Source organism: Schistocerca serialis, chromosome 1 (assembly GCF_023864345.2).
Source record: "Schistocerca serialis cubense isolate TAMUIC-IGC-003099 chromosome 1, iqSchSeri2.2, whole genome shotgun sequence".
NCBI classification, from domain to species: domain Eukaryota; kingdom Metazoa; phylum Arthropoda; class Insecta; order Orthoptera; family Acrididae; genus Schistocerca; species Schistocerca serialis.
This window is the reverse complement of record NC_064638.1, coordinates 452,801,031-452,814,932: the sequence shown is the minus strand read 5'-3', so window position 1 is coordinate 452,814,932 and position 13,902 is coordinate 452,801,031. Positions and strand designations below refer to the sequence as shown.

The window sequence follows — 13,902 nt, the reverse complement described above, 5'->3', positions numbered from 1 at the left end:
CCTTTGCTAACAGCACGACATCGCCTGCAGCATCTCTCCTGGGTTCGTGACCATATCGGTTGGACCCTAGATGACTGGAAAACCAATCAGTCCTGATTTCAGTGGGTACAAGCTGATGGTAGGGTTCGAGTGTGGCGGAGACCCCACGAAACAGTGGACCCAAGTTGTTAAAAAGACACTGTGCAGGCTTTTGTTGAATCCTTAATGGCGTGGGCTGTGTTTACATGGAATGAAATAGGTCTTCTGTTCCAACTGAACCGATCATTGACCGTAAATGGTTATGGTCGGCTACTTAGAGACCATTTGTAGACATTCATGGACTTCATGTTCCCAAACAACGATGGAATTGTTATGGATGACAGTGCTCCACGTCACTTGACCAGAACTGTTCGTGACTGGTCTGAAGAACATTCTGGACAATTTGTGCGAATGATTTGGCCACCCAGACCGCTCGACATGAATCCCGTCGAACAGTTATGGGACGTAATCGAGAGGTCAGTTTGCGTACATAATCCTGCGCCGGCACGCAGTGGTTAGCACATTGGACTCGCATTCGGGAGGACGACCGTTCAATCCCGCGTCCGGCCATCCTGATTTAGGTTTTCCGTGATTTCCCTAAATCGCTCCAGGCAAATGCCGGGATGGTTCCTTTGAAAGGTCACGGTCGACTTTCTTCCCCCTCCTCCCTAATCCGATCAAAATGGTTCAAATGGCTCTGAGCACTATGGGACTTAACATCTGAGGTCATCAGTCCCCTAGAACTTAGAACTACTTAAACCTAACTAACCTAAGGACATCACACACATCCATGCCCGAGGCAGGATTCGAACCTGCGACCGTAGCAGTCGCGCGGTTCCAGACTGAAGCGCTTAGAACCGCTCGGCCACACTGGACGGCTAATCCGATAAGACTGATGACCTCGCTGTTTGGTCTCTTCCCTCAAAACAATCCAATCCAATCCTGCGCCGGCAACACATTCGAAATTATGGACAATTATAGAGGCAGCATGGCTAAATATTTTTTCAGGGGAATTCCAAAGACTTGTTGAGTCCGTACCATGTCGAGTTGCTGCACGACGCCGGGCAAAAGAAGGTCCGACACGATATTAAGGGATACTCCATGACTTTTGTCACCTCAGTGTAGTTGGAAGCCAAACATCACGACATTTGATGATGACTGTAGTGAAATACTCAAGTAGGTTCCTTCTTCTTTCTGTTGTCTCAGGACGAGGGATGTGGCATAATGATTGATACATGAGTTTCGTGTTCATGAGGGCAAGACTGAAATGGCTTCCGACTATATTGATTTAAACTTTGGGTGGTTACCCCAAAACACTCCAGGAGAATGCAAGGATGGGTAAACACGATTATGGTGTACGTTATGTTTGTCATGTAACTGTACCCTTGCCAGTTACGTTCAGATTTGTAATCATTCTGTAACCTGTGTGAGCAGTTGGGACACCTGGCGGCAGTCGAACTGTATGATGCTGTTTTTTCTGTCGCTTGCATATGACTTTAATGGCCCTACGATTTAATGTCGTCGTTCCATTTTCGATTCAATGTAAGTTACATATGCTGTGATATGACGTCGCCTTGCTAGCATGTCGCTCTTTATTTCATGACTCTATACTTATATTCACGTATATTTTGTTAAATTTCTGAGCGTCTACTAGCGTTTTAAATCTGTACAATCACATCAGTGTATTATTTTTGCGTTCGATATTTGTAAATTTCCGCGACTTATTACTGGTGTACTTGTTTTTCTTTTCCACTGTACAGCTGACCGTAACATGGTCGTTATTGGCCGAAATTGACCATCTAAAGATATCTATTTGCGACTGTTGTCTTGAAATGAAAACATTTCTACAATTCTTGTACCGCTGTGTTCTTTACCGCGACGATGTCGAACTTCAATCAATGAGAGAAAGCGAGAGGAGATTCTTTCCCAAATTAGGCGGCTGTCACCTCATGGATTTCGCTATCAACAATGCCACATAAATTCAGTCACTGCGGTGCAGCAACATCTACTACGGAGGCAGGCAATAATTACTACTGCAGGCAATAATCACTACCGGTAATTTAGTGACCATTATCTTGTTGAAGTATGGTCGCTGCCACGAAAGATTTATGAACCAATACGACCTCGACTTCTCGAGCCACCGTAAGTCAGGGCGTGCGCTGGAACTTCCACCAGCGACCTTCATTACTTCGCCTACACTGAATTATTCCATATTCAGGCGCGTCTCCTTTAAGGGCAGCGCGGGCATAGCAGATACGCCTTGGAACGTCGTCCGACCTTTCCAAATTACACTGCACTGTCGAAATGAACACGTGCGTTCTCCAGGCCAGGGGACACTGAGGCACTGTCTGGCGGACCGGCGACCGCGGCAGGTGAATTACCCAGGAGTTACCCAACGACAGCGCATCGACGGTGCCTGCGATCGATGGCGATAAGGGCAGCGGCGACCTTTCCCTCTTCGTGACGGCGGGAGGCTTTCGTCATTCGGCCTGGAAGCGCCTCCCTCGTTAACTGCTCCTTTGGGTCCGTGCTTCGTCCAGCACTGATGGACGTGCCCCTGGAATCGGGACGCACGCAACGGGATGCCAATCTCAGGGTGGAGTGCTGTCTTTTCGGAGTCACGCGCTCCGCGTAGGTACGGCGTAGCTTCCCACGACAGGCAGTAGACCCCTCCATTCGCACCATCAACAGAACAAGCTCTGCTAACGGTATACTACGCCTTCCACATCGCTGGCAACGGGTTCTACACAACGCTGGTGACTACTTTGAAGAACAGTAACAGGTGCAAACATGTAACTCTTTTATATCGGTCGTGAATAAATAGTTGCCACTATTTAAGTTCCAACCCTCGTGCATCGAACCAAGAGCTCGAGAGTGGTATTAAACTTCAGGGTAAAAGAATATCAGTAAGATTTTCTGATGACATTTCTATCCTCAGTGAAAGTGAAGAAGAATTACAGAATGTTTCGAATGGGATGAATAGTCCAATGAGTAGGGAAAAGTAGAAATGAGATTAGCGATAAACTTAACATCAAAATTCCTGCTTATGGCGTGGAAGCAAATATAACATATGACGGACGAACCCAAGATGACATAAAAAGCAGATTAGCACATACATTGGCATTTGCAGCTAAAAGAAGTCTTATTATTATCAAACATAGGCCTTAATTTAAGCCGGGCGGTGTAGCTGCACGGTCTAGGGCGCCTTGTCACGGTCCGTGCGGCTCCCCCTGTCGGAGATTCGAGTCCTCCCTCGAGCATGGGTGTGTATGTTGTCCATGTGTATGTTGTCCAAAGCGTAAGTTAGTTTAAGTTAGATTACGTAGTGTGTAGGCTTAGGGACTGATGACCTCAGCAGTTTGGTCCCATAACATCTTACTACAAATTTCCAAACTTCCTTAATGTAAGGAATTTCTGAGACTGTACGTTTGGAGCAGAGAATTTTATGCATGTGGCTCACGGATTGTGGAAAAACCGGAAGATAGAAGAGCAGCTCTCGCCCACTTGGTCACAGATCATCGTCCAGGGCTGACAGACAGGGAACGCCGTTTAGTGAACTCTTACAAGTGAACAGACAGTTGTAAATTTCATTTGCTATGTACTGTGTAGTTTACCTACGTTTATTTGCACTTAGCCATTGAGGGTCCCTTTTGTGTTACATTACATGCAGTGTTGAAGACTTCATTATTCGACATGTCACACAGATAAGTAAACCTTTCTAACTCATTTGCGTGACTTCATTACTAATTTGTTGGAGTGTTGTAGATCCTTCGTTCTCCTATCCTGACACTGGGGCACAGCTGTTTAATAGTGACAGGGAGAATTGTCTTAGCGGTATACTTCACGAGACGCCGTTTCACGCACTCACAAACTCGGACTCCCGTAACGACCCTGGCAAGTCGGCCTCCACAGCATTGGCGACGAGACAAAATACAGACAATAGGCGTGAGTACTCGTAACAACTTAGGCCCACTACCGTTCCTCATATGTGTAAACGTTCGTCCGCCTAATATACAACAAGCAGAATTGCAGGTGACACTAGTATTATACGCAGTCCAAGCAAGAGAAATGGTAAACAAAGTTCTTAAACGTATCATTGACTGTTTTCTACGAATGATCTCAACCTCAATTTCAAAAAGGGGCAACATATTCAGTTCTGCACATCTAGGAGCATTACATCAAAGATAAATGTGACACACTGTGAGGAAATAATAAATAGGGTGGAAACTTCAACATTCTTAGGGTTCCATGCTGATGAGAATTTAAATTCGAAAAAACACATTTTGGAACTCCTAAAACCACGTAGTTCAGCCACATTTGCACTTAGAATCATTGCAAATCTTGGGTAGAGACAAATCAGAAAGTTTTCATATATTGCATACTTTCATTCAATATTGAATAATGTTCTGGGTAACACATCTTTAAGAAAGAAAGTCTTTATTGTGCAAAAACGTCCTGTAAGAGTAATATGTGGTGCTCACGCACGATCATCCTGTAGACATCTGTTTAAGGAGTTGGGCATTCTAACTACTGTTTCACAGTGTATTTATTCACTCATGAAGTTTGTTGTAAATAATCCACTACAGTTCAAAAGGAACAATCATAAACATAATTACAATACCAGAAGGAAATACGAGATTCATTGCTTCACATTAAGGTTGCCTTTATCACAAAAAGAGGTGCACAACGCTGCAACAGAATTTTTTGATCACTTACCCAGTGCTATAAAATGTGTGACAGACAGCAAAGAAAAATTTGAAAACAAACTGAGAAAGTTTCTCCTTGATAACTCCTTCTATTCTGTAGAAGAACTTTTATTATTGTATTGTATATAAGGTTCCGGGTAGAAATTACTAACTCGCATCTATATATATTTATTCCTTTTTGTCTTTAAAAAAAAAACTTAGAAATATTCAGAAATTAATTTGGCATGTGAATGTAAAATCACTTATTTCACATCATTACGACCTATCGTGCAAAATGATCCATGGAACATATAACTAACTAACAGAGGATATGAGAGAGGTAGAGAAAGAGGAAAGTCATAAAACAAAAGTAATGAAAATAGGGGGGGGGGCGTAACTGATTGAACAATGAAAAGAGAAAGAAGCCTAATTGGGAGAAGGTCGGAGCATTTGTTTTACTGTATGACAGAGGGGAACTGACCGCATAGCTTAATGATTTTAGGGAAAAGTTATGAGGCTGAAAAAAGAAAGTCCTTCAACTTTTACTTAAATGGATTGACTGCAGAGTGCATGGTATTCATTCCAGAGGCGGACAGCCGCAACAGTCAAGCAATTTGTGAAAGTTTTTTTTTTTTTGGGTACACAATTTAACAGTTGACAAAGCAATTCCACAGTCAAGTATCTGGATATGTTGCGACATATTGGCCCCTGTAGCATTTGGGAATGGCTGAAGTTGGCCAGTCTTGCTAAACTGAAAAAGTAAATACGAGTAAGCAACAACCTAGGCGGAACAATGACACTGTCCTTCAACAAATATATGGCTGTGGTACTGTACATGGAGAAAATAATGGAGATAATTTGATACCATATATTTTACGTGCTAGATCCAAAATTCGAATACAGAAGAATGTAATTATCCAACTACAGGAAATAAAGATGTAGAGCCATGTCATTTGTTCTCAGAAACTAAATCACTGAAATTTTCCAAAAACAAAAATGCTTATAGATTAAGCTGCATGTGCTACAGAACTGTGTGTGGTGTATCGCAGGGTATCTCAAATCCTTAGGAGTGATGCCACGAAAGAGAAGGCGGGTTTAAGCTTTCGCCGTTCGGCTGTACAGTGTGGCTCCGGGTCATGAACGCTGATCCTGTCGGGGCGTGACGAGGTTTTGTCAGTCACGCTCGATGTTCTATTGAATGGATCTCCATTGTTTCCCGTCGCGCTCAATAAAGACGACGTTGTAAAAACTATACCTCGAGTTCCCTAAAGATCAAGTTCCGTTCACAGATACGATTTCTGGAACAGACCTTCATCCTTGAAAGTGAATAATGTCACCTGGAGTCTCACGGCAGAGTTTAAACAAAAACAATAAATTATATAAACTGTGCCTTTGTTGCAATTTGTGTCCGGTTAGGAGATGAACGCTGATATGTTTAAGCGTTTCGGGTACTGAGCTGACGGCGATTTCAACACAACACGCAGTACCACGCTACATCACGTTGTTGTACACGGGAAGGACCTCTCCTCGACGACAGTAGCAACATGTGTTACATAAACAAATAATCCTTGTACCAATGGACCCTCAGCTTATTACTATGCGTGTTTCTGGTGTGGCAAGAGGGTCATGGTCATCAGCTTAATCTGCAGCAGTGTGGCTGCTATTAATCGGGTATGTAAACTTTACCGAATGTTGTAATTGTTATAACGGGTGAAAGTGGACTCTACAGACGAACTTGGAGGGTTTCTCGCGGATGTCAGTCAAATGTTTTGCCGTAACGAACCTACGATCCTCCTTATCTTTTTGTCGAATGGTTTGATGGTTATGATTTTGTTCATAGCTGCAGTTCAGCAGCTGCAGAATATTTCAACATTGATAAAAAAATCAGTCATTAGCTGCACAAGAAAATCTTTATCTGGTTCACTTTAACTGTTTCGACAGTGTAAACCGTCATCTTCAGAAGCGAAGTATGTTCAAACCATTGGTAAGCAAACATCAAAACAACAATCGGACGTTAGTGTCGTTTGCTATAGAATCAGTAAAACAGAGTGACATCGCTAAATATATATGGTATGTATGATGAGTAGCAAACAATTAATCAATGTAACACGTCAGGTTAACGTAAACAGACGTGCTATTCTACATTTCACTGTATATTGTGTTTCCTAAGACTTGACAATCTTATCTGTAAGCGCTACATATATGGATATGGCAATGTGCGTAAGATGCTCGTTGACCGTAAATGTTTTATTTCTGTCAAACCTTTGCATAATGTGCTACATTTTACCAACTAATAATACAACTTGGCATGAGGTTCTAACTCACATTGAACACGTTTTGAAACAAACATTTTTGTGAACCAGAAGGTGACAGCAAAGCCCGTTAGAACCGATTTTAGAAAATAAACGAGTATTTATGCGATCTTGGTTATAGAAAGTTTTTTACCGACAACCTCTGAAGAAGCGCACCTATCCCATGGAACATTAGGGTGCATCGTACATTCCATGATCATCGCTGAACTGTTGGCGTATCGTATTTCGCTGCAGGTGAGCGTGACATCCCCAGCAGTCACGTACCAGCCATTCGAATGATAAAACTATTACTGATTCTCGATAGATAACTCGGAGCTTGATTTTTCAGAACAATTAACCACAGTCCCCTGAAAGAAACTCTGCTAGAAGGCATGTCGCAGGACACAAAGGTTTACGGGAGGAGGAAGGAGGGGGGGGGAGGGGGGAGGAACTTGGCCACTGGACGACAGAAATAGATGAAAAGTCATCCAGGGTGATGAATCACAGAACTGGTTAGTACATGTCGTTTCGTCTACTGGAAGGTACCATTCTACATTCTGCCGATAGGACTATTTGGATCTCCCCACACGTCTCTAAAACTTGAGTTCCACGATATTAATTACATACTTTCCGCTGTTAATGCAATTACTTATAGTTTCAATTTTGTAGGTGGTAGAATGAACACCAGAAGTTCCCAATTGCAACGAAAGGATCGTTAGGGCATCACCTATTACCTCTAAGAAATAACCCCTATTTATGTCCGTAGTGAACGAAAATTTTTCTGACCGCTGACGATAAGTCTCGCAAACAGTATATGTAAGTGAACAGATATATTTCGTTTGCCCAGATTCCGGAAGGCGTTCAAAATTGTATCACATCGTAGACTATTAACGGAGGTACCATCACACGGGGTACCTTCGCAGACGTGTGACTAGCTCGAGGAATATTTGACTATCAGAAATCTGTGCACTATATTGGATGAGAGTAACGTCAAGCGCGGCCGAAAGGAACAATTTTTCACAATTTTTCAAACCTGCGTCCGGCCACCCGTCATTTCCCTAAATCGCTTCGGACTAATGCCGGAATGGTTCCCTAATCCGATGGAACTGATGACCTCGCTGTTTGGTCTCACCCCGAAATCAGTCAACCAACCAACTCGTCCGCATTGGGCCTTGTATACATCATGTTTTAACTCGATGGTAAATGCTGTTGTTTTACTGAGATCCGGCTCTTGCATGAGTGTCCACTGCGATGCGTACGTTGCCTTAGTCTCATTATACTGGCAGACACTATATGTTTTTTTTTTAAATAACCGATGAAGATAACTGTATAATCAGATGAAAGTAGTCATCAGTTGCTGTTACATACTTGCAATTTTGACGTTAAAACATTTTATTACAATTTTTTAAACTTTTTGTACAAAAAATTTGTTGGGCTTTCGCGGTTTCTTGTTGGCTTATTGCCTGTTGGCTAACGTCTCGGAATCATTGCAAATTGAAAATGCCTATACCTCGTACTGGCGAAATATCGGACAAACGTCAGTAAACGAAAGCCAACATGTAACACGTCAATATGTAGAATGCCTCATAAGATATACGCGAGAGCCTAATGGCGCTGGTCTACGACAATAAAAAACCAATACATTTTAAATAATAAATAAATATTTGTAGCTGCAGTTACTACGAACTTCTTCTTTCTCTTCTGTCTTTATTTATTTATTCATTTTTGAAGTTGCGGGTTTGTTACTATACAGAATGATCCTTAGTAATCTTAACATGTAAAAGACCCCGAAGATACATAGATGCCGCAGAGACAAGTAATTTAATATGAGACACACGGGGCCACAAACGTCGGGAAATATCCCAAAAGTGGGTGTCAGATGTTGAACACGTGACATCACCAGATAACGTACAGTACGTCGCCGCACGTGCAAAAGTGTGGCCTATCGGTCTGTCGCACGTGACCATCCCAACCCAGTGTTCACCTCGTTGTGGCTCTGGTCCTGCGTTCTCGACTTTAGCGTGTGAGGCTCAGAGTTCGAATCGTACGTCTGGCAGGCAGTATTTCTTTGCACTACATTAGCCAATTACGTGTCTACATTGAGGTAGGATTTGTTATTTTATTTGTCGGACCCACGAACTCCGTGGCTTAGATGCAAAGTGGCAGCAGCAGCTTTCCGTCTTCAGGCCACAAGTGGCCCATCGGGACCATCCGACCGCCGTCTCATACTCGATTGTGGAAGCGGATAGGAGGGGCGTGCGGTCAGCACACCGCACTCCCGGTCGTTATGATGATTTTCTTTGACCGGAGCCGCTACTATTCGGTCGAGTAGCTCCTCAGTTGGCATCACGAGTCTGAGTGCACCACGAAAAATGGCAACAGTGCATGGCGGCCCGGATGGTCACCCATCCAAATGCCAGCCACGCCCGACAGCGCTTAACTTCGGTGATCTGATGAGAACCGGTGTATCCACTGCGGCAAGGCCGTTGCAGTTGCGAAGTACAGTACACAAAAATCTACCGTATTGCGTCACAAATAACTAAACACAAGCTATTGAGTTGCATCGCTACCAGTAAATTATATAATTTTTCTTTACGAAATAAAGTGAGCAAACAAAAAAATGAAGGGACAAAATGATAGAAATACAAAATAAGAGCAGTTCTTGCTTGTTTACAGCGAGGTTAACAATTTTGTAACTTCTATGTTTGCAACAGGTAACATTTACAAAATGTGTTCGACAGCAGAGTAGCTTAGCGGAGCGATGCGTAGCACTGCCCCATACCGGCGAAGATAGAATCGAGAAGCCCAATCGCTCCACGTGTGGCGAGGTACATTATCTGATGCCGTTACATGTCGAACATCGGTCATCCACTTTTCGCGGAATTCCCCACATTTGCGGCCCCATGTTTCTTATATTAAATTACTTGCCTCAGCGTCATCTACGTTGCTTTGGGGGTTTTTAAACGTTAATAAGAATCACCCTGTATAATAACTTACTGTATTTGTCCTGAGTGGATATAGCTAACCTTAAGGTAATAATCAATATAATACCAGTAGCTGCATTTATAAATACACTGAAGAGCCAGAGAAACTGGTATACCTGCCTAATATTGTGTAGTACCCTCGCGAGCACGCAGAATTGTCGCAACACGACGTGGCATGTACTCGACTAATGTCTGAAGTAGTGCTGGAGGGAAATGGCTCTGCGAATCCTACAGGGCTGTCCATAAATCCGTAAAAGTACGAAGGGGTGGGATCTATGCTGAACAGGACGTTGCAAGGCATCTCAAATATGCTCAATAATGTTACTGTCTGGGGAGTTCGATGGCCAGCGGAAGTTTTAAAGTCAGAAGAGTGATCCTGGAGCCACCCTGTAGCATTTCTGGGCAGCTTATCAGACAGGATGCTTACGTACGTGTCATCTGTCAGGGTCGTATCTAGACGTATCAGGAGTCCCATACCACTCCATCTGCGCGGTGTTGAGGGGTCCTGGCGAGGCGTGAAGCTTTGTGTCGGGCGTCATCATGTAGGGTCCATGGATTTATGAGGTGGGTTCCATACCCGTAGGTGTCCATTCGCTCGATACAATTTGAAACGAGACTCGTCCAACCAGGCAACATATTTCCAGTCATCAACGGTCCAGTGTCGGTGTTGACAGGCCCAGGCGACGCGTAAAGCTTTGTGTCGTGCAGTCATCAAGCGTAGACTGGTGGGCCTTCGGCTCCGAAAGCTCACATCGATGATATTTCGTTGAATGTTTCGCGCGCTGACACTTACTAATGAACCGGCACTGAAATCTGCAGCAATTTGTGGAAGGATTGATGGAAGGATTGCACTTCAGTCACGTTAAACGATTCTTTCAGGGCCGCGCGGTATTAGCCAAGCGGTCTTGGGCGCTGCAGTCATGGACTGTGCGGCTGGTCCCGGCAGAGGTTCGAGTCCTCCCTCGGGAATGGGTTGTGTGTGTTTGTCCTTAGGATAATTTAGGTTAAGTAGTGTGTAAGCTTAGGGACTGATGACCTTAGCAGTTAAGTCCCATAAGATTTCACACACATTTGAACATTTTTTTTTATTCTTTCAGTCGTCGTTGGTCCCGCTCTTGCAGCGTCTTTTTCCGGCGCAGCGATGTCGAAGATTTGATGTTTTACCGGATCCCTGATATTCACGGTACACTCGTGAAATGGTCGTACGGGAAATCGCCACTTCATCGCTACCACGGAGATGCTGTGTCCCATCGTTCGTGTGCCGACTATAACACTACTTTCAAACTAACTTAAATCTTGATAACATACTATTGTAGCAGCAGTAACGGATATATCAGCTGCACCACACTTGTTGTCTTATGTAGACGTTGCCTACCGCAGCGCCGTATTTTGCCTGTTTACGTATCTCTGTATTTGAATACGCATGCCTATAGCAGTTTCTTTGGCGCTTCATTGATTATTGCTTACAAGGGAACCTCCCCATCGCACCCCCCTCAGATTTAGTTATAAGTTGGCACAGTAGATAGGCCTTGAAAAACTGAATACAGATCAGTCGAGAAAACAGGAAGAAGTTGTGTGGAACTATGAAAAAAATAAGCAAAATATACAAACTGAGTAGCCCATGCGCAAGATAGGCAACAGCGTGCTCAACTGCGGAACGAGAGGTCCTTGGTTCAAGTCTTCCCTCGACTGAAAAGTTTACTATCTTTATTTTCGCAAAATTATGATCTGTCCGTTCGTTCATTGACGTCTCTGTTCACTGAAATAAGTTTAGTGTCTGTGTTTTGCGACCGCACCGCAAAACCGTGCGATTACTAGACGAAAGGAAGTGCCTCTCCAATGGGAACCGAAAACATTTGATCGCAAGGTCATAGGTCAACCGATTCCTCCACAGGAAAACACGTCTGATATATTCTATACGACACTGGTGACGGCATGTGCGTCACATGACATGAATATGTTGTCGACCCACCTAACTTGTACACTTGCCGAATGGGTAAAAAGATTCTTCTACCTTGCCCGATTTAGGTTTTCTTGTGGATGTGATAATCACTCCGAAAAAAGTGATGAAAACATAAGAGTTTGTCACATAAACTGCAACAAATGAATGCAACAGTTTCACAGTCGCACAGTTTTCCCTTTGCTCTGTCAAAACATATGTTTTTAACGTTTTCAAATTTTTCCGTGTGTAGACCGTCAAATCCTGCATATGTCCAAGCAAATCTGAATATGTTCTGCAATTTTGGAGAGCGAAGTTGATTATGTGTGAGTGCCTGAACTTTGATACTTGTCTGAAAATAAAAAATTAGACTTTTCACTCGAGGGAATACTTGAACCAAGGACCTCTCGTTCCTGCTCACGCTAACCACGGGACCATGGCGCTCCCACTATCCTTGATGTTGCCTATCTTGCACATGAACTACTCAGTTTGTATATTTTGCTTATTTTTTTCATAGTTCCACACAACTTCTTCCTGTTTTCTCGATTGATCTGTGTTCAGTTTTTCAAGGTCTATCCACTGTGCCAACTTATAACTAAATCTGAGAGGGTGCGATGTGGAGGTTCTCTTGTTAGTACTGCGCGTTAAAAAAGATTGTTTTACATTAGATCACACACAGATATGGTTTATTGTGTACGGGAATATTCAGCTAGGCGGGATGGGCAATCAGGAGAAGTAGAGAGGCGGGAGGTGTGCCACCAGGGCATCCTCTTACTCGTGAGCTGCGGAAACCGAAGAACTGTGTCTGGCCGGCAAAGGCGAGACTCCAGAAAAAAGCGAGCGTCTCCGCAGTATCAGCTGACCGACTCGTTGGGGATGTGTGTCACGTCCGTGTCAGGGCGGCGCGCGCTAGATCGGGTTACGGCCGCCACCCAGAAAACAACGAGGGGAGAAGCGAAGCGAAGCGCCACTGCCCGCGTTCCGGCGCCGGGACGAGGCGCCGCTCTGGCGTCAGTGAAAGCGACAGTGGTAGCCTGCCCTCTGGAGCTGGCGCCAGTGACCTTGACGGGGGTACGCGTCCAGAGACCAAGGCTGCGAAGCTTTGCCTCTAACATATATTACTTTACAATGAGGTGACAAAAGGCTTGCGATACCCCCAAATATCGTGTCGCACATTTTGCCTGGTGCAGCAACTCGATGTGTCATGGACTCAACAAGTCGTCGAAAGTCCCTGCAGAAATAAAGAGCCTGACCTCTCGGTTATGTCCCATAAATGTTCGATGGGATTCATTCCAGGTAATATGCGAGGCCCAAGCAGTGCACGTGACCCTGTGAGATGGTGCACATAGTCATCCATAAAAAATTTCATAGTTGTTTGGAGACATGAAGTCCACGAATGGCTGCAAATGGTCTCCAAGTAGTCGAACATAACCATTTCCAGCCAATCGGTGATGCAGCTGCACAAGAGACCATGTAAACACAGCGCACAACGCTATGGAGTCACCACCAGTTTGTACAGTATCTTGTTGACGACTAGGGTCCATGGCTTAGTCGGGTCTGCGTCACACTCGAACCTACCGTTACCTCTTACCAAGTGAAATCGCGACTCATCCGACCAGACCACGGTTTTTCAGCTGTCTAGGGTCCAACCGACATAGTCACGAGCCCAGGAGAGGCGCTGCAGGCGATGTCGTGGTGTTAGCAAAGGTACTCGCGTCGGTCGTCTGTTGACATACCTCATTTACGCCAGTTTCGCCGCTCTGTCCAAATGGATACGTCCATCGTACGTGCCACATTGATTACAGCGGTTATTTCACACATTGCTGCTTGTCTGTTAGCAATGACAACTCTACTCAAATGCCGTTGCTCTCTGTCGTTAAGTGAAGGCCGTCGGTCACTGTGTCGTCGGTGGTGAGAGAGAATGCTTGAAATTTGGTATCTCGACAGACTCTTGACGCTGTGGATCTCGGAATGCTGAATACCCT

The 13,902-nt window shown here is 44.3% G+C and overlaps 1 protein-coding gene and 1 pseudogene across 2 annotated transcripts in view; one reads left to right on the top strand and one right to left on the bottom strand.

Moving 5' to 3' along the window:
- The window catches only part of LOC126473142 (uncharacterized), a 561,035-nt gene that overhangs the window by 440,185 nt on the left and 106,948 nt on the right, over positions 1-13,902 (top strand). The window lies entirely within an intron of this gene.
- LOC126428212 (5S ribosomal RNA) lies at positions 9,368-9,485 on the bottom strand (annotated as a pseudogene).